This window comes from Terrapene carolina, unplaced genomic scaffold, assembly GCF_002925995.2.
Source record: "Terrapene carolina triunguis isolate 2854851 unplaced genomic scaffold, T_m_triunguis-2.0 Scaffold33392, whole genome shotgun sequence".
In the NCBI taxonomy this organism is placed as follows: domain Eukaryota; kingdom Metazoa; phylum Chordata; order Testudines; family Emydidae; genus Terrapene; species Terrapene triunguis.
In genome coordinates, this window is record NW_020697743.1 from 588,392 (window position 1) to 596,104 (window position 7,713).

Here is a 7,713-nt window from a genome sequence, read left to right on the forward strand (position 1 = left end):
TATGCAGGCCAGAATCAGTCTGGAGATAACGAGGTCAGTTCAATCAGGGAGGATGAGGCCCTCTTCTAGAAGTTGAGGTGTGAAAACCAAGGGTGGAGAAACTCTTGGTTTTCACACCTCAACTGCTAGAAGAGCGCCTCATCCTCTCTGATTGAACTGACCTCGTTATCTCCAGACTGATTCTGGCCTGCATATTTATACCTGCCTCTGGAAATTTTCACCACATGCGTCTGACAAAGTGGGTATTCGCCCAGGAAAGCTTATGCTCCAATATGTCTGTTAGTCTATAAGGTGCCACAGGACTCTTTGTTGCTTATTACCTACCAGGTTAATGAATATTCCAGGTCTCTCCCAAATACACGCTCTCAGGCAATTCTTATTAACTAAACTAAAATTTATTTAAAAAAAATAAAAGAAAAAGTATGGTTAAAAGATCAGTATGCATATAGACATGAGTTCAATTCTTGAGGTTCAGATTCATAGCAGAGATGGTGAGCTTTGTAGTTGCAAAGAGTTCTTTCAGAAATAGTCCATAGGTTATAGTCCAATGTTTATATTTCTGGGTGGTCCAGTCAGAACTGGGATCTCAGTCCCTGTGGCTTAGGCTTCCCCTGCATGAAACCTCAGCAGATCTGAGATAAAAAGGATTGGGACCCAAGGATCTTTTATACAATTTCAAGGCTCCTTTGACAAATCGGAGTCACTTGGCTTACAATAGGGCAACTTTGAAGTAGGTCCATCACGGGGGACTTAGCTATACGAATTAACAAAAGGCAATTGCCTGTTTCTCCACCATTCACAGATGATTTGCTATACATTTCAAAAATGAGATCAATACAGAGATATCCTGAGTTTACAATTCATTTAAATGCTAGGATGTTCTTTTGATCTCTGAATTAACAGAATACAGCATAGTTGGGGACTGTTGATTACATTGTTGACCACTACCCATATATATGTAAATACACAAAAACACAAACATTATCTCCCCACATGTCTTTAAGTGTTGAATTTGAGTCATTTATCCTGCAGGATGTTTAACCCTTTCTGGCACCATCACTTCCCCGACTCCACAGCCAGTAGCCTAGGGGTTTACAGCATTCACTTGGCATATGGAAAACCTAGATTCATGTCCCTGCTCCAAATCAAGAAGAGCAGGATTTAAATGTGGGTCTCCATGGGTCAGTTTTACACTGGGCTATTGGCTATTGTGGCTGAGTCTCTCCACTGTATTTTGTCATGAAATTTTTCAGAAGGTCTCAGTATGGGCGTCTGAAGCAGAATAAAAATCAAATTCCCAAATCTCAACATTCTTTGCAAAATGTAACTCTTTTTCTCTGGCCAGTCCTAGCATTATAACTGCTTCCCAGCCAGACTGGCTGTTTCTCTGGGCCTGGTTGTCCAAAGCTGGCAAGTTTTGTACAGCCCCACCTGTGATTCTCAGAAGAAGAGAGCCACTGATTTTTCTACCCCATGCACTCTTCCCCAAGCAGTGGTGGGGGCAGGGCTGGGAGCTGCATAAACCTGGGCAGCTGTGGCGGGCCTAGGTGGCTGCTGTCCGTGGATTTTACCCATATACCACAGTTTGAGAATGACTGACCAAGGGCTCAATTCAGCCAGAGCTGTCCAGAGCGCAGCTCCAGTAAATAGTTTCAAACCCCTTGCGGGGAGGGGCGAGAGTAGGGTTACCAGGCATCCAGTTTCCGACCGGAACGCCTGGTCGAAAAGGGACCCTGGTGGCTCCAGTCAGCACTGCCCACTGGGCTGCTAAAAGTGCGGTCGGCAGCACAGCAGGGCTAAGGCAGGCTCCCTGCCTGCCCCAGCTCTGCACAGCTCCCAGAAGTGGCTGGGGTGGCCAGGGCGGCTCCGCACTCTGCCCCCACTCCGTGCCTCCGCCTAGGAGACGGACATGTTGGTCGCTTCCCAGGAGTCACCTGAGGTAAGCGCCACCCAGCTGGAGCCCACACCTGAAACCCCCTCCTGCGCCCCAACCCCCTGCCTCAGCCTGGAGCCCCATCCCACACTCTGAACCCCTTGGCACTACCCCCCAGCCCAGAGCCCATCCTGCACCCCAAATCCCTCATCCCTGGCCCCATCCCAGAGCCCACACCCCCAGCTGGAGCCTCACCACCCCAGCCCCCTGCCCCAGCCCTGAGCCCCCTCCTGGAGCCTGCACCCCGCACCCCCTCCCAAACCCCAACCCACTGCCCCAGCCCTGAGTCCCTTCCCAAACCCAAATTCCCTCCCAGAGCTCACAACCCACACCCCCTCCTGCACTCCAAACCCCTCAGCCGCAGCCCGGAGCCCTCTCCTGCACCCCAAACCCCTCATCCCCAGCCTCACCCCAGAGCCTGCACCCCCAGCTGGAGCCCTCACCCCCTCCCACATCCCAACCCCCTGTGAAATCCCAGTGAAAATGAGCGAGTGAGGGTGGGGGAGAGCGAGTGCTGGACGGAGGGGGGATGGAGTGAGCAGCAGGGGCCTCAGGGAAGGAGCAGGGCAGGGGGTGAGGCAAGGGTGTTCGATTTTCTGCAATCACAAAGTTGGCAACCCTAGGCGAGAGCCGGTTTCAGGGGTCCGCGGGGCCCCGTGGCTGAAGCCCTGAGCCCCGGCACCCTCCCTTCCCTAATGGGCTGAAGCCCAGAGCCCCAGTGTGACCCCCAACCCCTGTGGGGCTAAAGCCCTGAAACCTCCTGCCACAGCTGAAGCCCAGAGCCCTGAATGGGGGGGGGGGGGGGGCATACATGACTCCGGGAAATAATCTAGGAGAATTTAAGCCCTGTGGTGACCTAACCTGTCGTTCATTGCTCCATTGTGTTACAGTGAAGTTTGTGCTCTCAGCTCAGCTCTACTGTTGTGACTATGAATAACATCATGCCTAGTTCTAGTTATTGTATATTTACAGCTGGGCACTGTGGGCCAGCCTCTCGGTCCTGCTGTGGCCCCTTTGTTGATACTCCCGCTGCACAAAGGGGGCCTTAAATCCACCTAAATCAGAGGGTTCTCCCCACCACTCCTGGACTCCAGCACAGAGGACATTTCTGGCGGAAAAGCCCAGAGGCTGCTGCAAATTAAACCAAGGAAATGGCCTCCAGCCAACCTCAGTCTTAACCCCCCCACACACACCAAATTGTAGGACTGGCGCCTAAAGCACAACTCTGACATCACCCCCTCTTGTTACCAGGTTTAGTTACTGTTCTGTGTTCCTCACTGGGTTGTGTGTTGGATGCTACACAGTTAATACAAAGACCTACCTGTTTTGAGAAGCAGAGTGAGATACTGAAATTTGCACTTGTAATACTTTGGTGTAAATGAAATAATTCCACCCAAGTGGTTGCTCCCAGTGTATATCCGTCTACAAAACACAGACTGTACAGTGCTGGTGTGAAACTAATGAAACACTGTCCAAATATGTTAAAATATGCAAAAGAATCTGGTGTCTTTGCAGTATCTTGTGTACGATTTCCCTTTGTTTTCAGGTGAAACCTAATCTGTGGCATGACAAAAAAGAGTCAGTGATCTAAAACAGGGTTTTCTCATTGATCTGATCTATAAATAATTTAGCTTGAATTAGCTTTTCTGTTATTGGTACTTAATGATAAAAGCTTTGCTGATTACATGTACAAGTAAAGGCAACAGCTAAATTGTGTGGTGCAAAGATAAGGATGAGCAAGGATTTAAAAAAATAGCACATTAGTTGTCAGAATGTGAGGCCCTAAAGCTTAGCAGTCTCTGATCGTGCTGTTTAATGGCGTGTTCAGGGAAGAAAATATAACTGTTAACATGCAGAAAATTACAAATTATCCAGTGCAAGTTTCCAACTCCAGGTCTTACTGCAGTTTTAAATTCTTTAATTCAACTGATATGGCACTGTAACAGATGTGATCTTATGAGACGTCCCCAGTATTAGAGGCAGATGGAATAAATTGGCTATCAGGATATGTATAGGAAGACCAAGAGAGTGCATTGCATTTCAATTATCCAGTTAAAGCAAAGGGCATTTTGAAAGCAGAGTTTTTCATTAAAGAGTTGAGGAGAACTTCTACGCAGGAGCAGCACACACAGATTGAACAAAAAGGGAGGGTATAGATTGCCTCACCAAGAGCAACAACCTCAGTCATGACACCCTTCTCCTCTTAAAATTAATTCTGAAGCAAAATGGTGTCTGGTCCATATCCTCTGGGCAGAACCATCCCTCACCTGCACACTGCCTCCTCTTCATCTTTTAGGGTAGGACACAGTCTGGGAAATGATGTCCCTCCCTTCTCAGGGTAATTTCTCCTGTGGAATAGAGATTTGTATCAGCTGATTGGCTTTGCCGCAGCCAAAGGAAACAGGAGAATAATAATAATCATGGAGATGAGTCTAGAGTGTGTGAGGGGGAAGTGGGCGTGGGGTGGATTGCTAGGGCACCGAAGTGCCTTTGAAAAGCTCCCCCTATAGGCACCTTCAGGAATTTGTTACATATTAAAAGCATATGCTAGGTTTTTAAAAGTGACTAGCAATTTCGGCAGGCTTAATTTTTGGGTGCCTAAGTTGACACACCTTCAGGGAGCCTAATTTTCAGGGAGTGTGTGCTCAGCACAAAACCAGGCCTCAAATTAGGCACCCAAAACTTAAGGCTGCCAAAATTGCTAGTCACTTTTGAAAATCTTGGTCATTGTGTGTATACCAGGATTCGCTAGTTGATTGTAGAGTAAATACTGTAAGAACAAACTTTTCCCCACAGAATGACTGAGTTGGGAGTGAGCAGACATCATCCAAGTAGCCTAGACCAGCAAAACCCCTAGAGCAACAGGCCACATTGTCACTGAACGGAGCTACAAACAAATCAGTTGCCGTGGCCTTATTTCCATCATGATGTGTGTCATCTTGTCTCACCATCATGTGGATGTTGAGGCAATCATGAGGAAAACCACATTGCATCAATAAGATGGGATTATTTTTAGCTTCCTGCGTCCTGGTTCCTCCCTCTTCTGGCCTCTAGTCTTTCCCTGTCTTCTCTCCCTTTCCTGGCTATTGGGAGAGGTCTCTCCATCTTTCCCTCCCTCCCGTGTCCTAGGTGGAGTTAGGGAGCCACTATGCTCATTTTGTTGCGGACCCTGCCCCCAGCCTGCTCCACAGACTTGTGGAAGAACTGAAGAGGAGCGATGATCCATCAGTGGATGCCACATGTGGGGTCCCTGAAGAGTTTCCTGAAGCTCCAGGCTGAGTATCACTTCCCTAGAGCAGGGCTCCTAACGTCTATGGATTTCACTTGAAGAATTAAATCAATGGATATTAGGAGCCTAAGTATGTTTGAGGATCTGGGCCTTAGTCTCTCTGTGCCTCGGTTCTCTATCTGTACAATGGGGATAACAGCACTGCCCTACCTTACAGGGGTGTTGGAAAGTGCTCAGATACCACAGTGATTGGGAAGCCATAGAAGAACCTAAAATTGATGGCAAATCCGATGCCCCTGATAGAATGATCTTGGGGAAAGGTATTTTGCAGAGATTTCCTTTCCTTTAGGTGTTTCTGGCAGGGAAAGTGGTGTTTGGGTCTGTGCTTTCAGGGCACATGAAATTCAATCTTAATTAAAGTGTATTAAAACTATTATTTGGGGCCAATGCCATGGTAAATTCATCATGCACCCTGGGTGAGGAATTCTGTAAATGGTTTAGTCCATGGTTCCTTTGTTACCCGGGGTTCTTTCAACCCAAAGCTCTTGGTAACTTTTACTCTGTGCGAGGTGGTGTCAGGAAATAAATCAGGGGAGACACGGCCGTCCGACCGATAGATGGCTGACACAAACAGGACAACACAAGAGTGCTTTCACTTAAAGCTAAACTTTACTTAGTCTCAAGCACTTACACACGTCCGCAACAGGTTAGTAAACCCCCGCCCCCCCCCCCCAGCCCTTGATAGTTACCAAAGCTGAGTGTGGCTCTCGAGTGACACAGTGACAGGCTTCCAGTGGCCAAATCTTCCGTCTGCTGGTGGGGACCATGAGATGTATCCAGAGGGAGAGTCCAAATGAGTCCAACTACCTCAAACTTTTCCCCCTTATTTATACATTAGTAATAGAATGACATGTCCCTTAAAGAAAACTTGCTAAGTAAGCAGTTTCAATGGTCAAGCAAGAGGTTCCTTCTGGTTATTGATTAACCAGGTGTGGGTTTTTCCGGAGTTTGCAGCCTTGAGGCCCCAGTAGACATTCCTGGGGCACATCCTGCTCTTCTAAAATGCGTGTATCAGCAACTTCAACACAGTTCTTATCAGGAGGGATGCGGGGTCAAGCTGCCCTTTCTGTGGCACCCAAAACCCCCTCCCCTCCTGCCTTGGTTAAGCTAAGCCTGCTGACGAGGCTGCTTTTAGTAATAAGCCATAGTGGTTTCAGGCACTTTACTGGTTTGCCAAAATCTCCCCGTACACCTTAGGTGATGTCAGATGCTTTCTCCTCCGGTTTGGCTTTCCGGTCGGTTTGCTATAGTAATGACAGCTCTTTAAAGCAAAAAACAGGGAGCACAACACAGCTCTGCCTCAGAGAGTTTTCACAGGGAAAATCAGCAGATTGATTTCTGGCTGCAGCTGCCGTGGAGCCATTAGGCCATAGAGTTAATCATTCTTGATTTTTATTGTCAGTCAGTTCCCATATTCATAATGCTGAATAATATCAATACTACTTGCAGCAATTTTATATATAGCCACATTCACTGCAGTTGCATAAGATCTGCTGAATTGCTTTGTAAGTGACATGGGAAGTTTAGACTCCAGACCAAGCAAGTAATAAATGTGGTAACTGGGAATGATGATTATTATTTATGATGCACACAAACAAAAACGATGTTAAAAGAACATTATTTTGTCAAGCACTCAAATATTAGGACATGCCAGAATTAAGGCTGCTTCTGCAATCTCAGTTCAGCCCCCTTGTGCATATGCATTGTGATACGTAATGCCTCATACTTATCATCACATGCGCGTCTATTCAATATTTTGCCTAGTACGGTGGGGCCCTGGTCCGTGACAGGGGCTCATAGGTGCTGCCGTACTACAAATAAATAATAATAATGAAAATGTCAACTTGTACTTCCTGAACTGTTTAAAGTCTCACACCTTTATTCATTCTAGTCTGATACCACGCTCATCATTGCAAGATTTGAGCACTTTCCAGGGATGCATTAAGTAACATGGCTAACATCTGTTTCATGTGGTACTTTTCTTCTTTTCTCCAGAGGAAAAATTGCATGTGTACTTTTAAAAATATTATTTATACATGCTGTGTGTTTACAGCAGTGAAGGGAACCACAACTTGCGCCCAGAGGACAGGGCCGGCTCCAAGCGGCAAAAAATAATTTTAAAAAAAAAAGCCGCGATCGCTCTACCACCGCCGCTTCATTCTTCGGCGGCAATTCAGGGATGGGTCCTTCCCTCCGAGAGCAGGGCCGGCTCTAACTTTTTGGCCGCCCCAAGCAAAAAAAAAGAGTGCCGCCCTCCATAGCGCCGTCATAACACACACCCTCAGCACCGCGACAACACCCCCCCATGGAGCGCCACTGAACCCCCCCCACCGAACCCCCCAGCCCCCCGCAGAGCGCCACGCCGCCAAACCCCCCAGCCCCCCGCAGAGTGCCGCTGAACCACCCCCCCCGCGGAGAGCCGCGCTGCCGAACCCCCCAACTGAACCCCCCAGCCCCCCGCGGAGTGCCGCGCCGCTGAACCCCCCCCCCC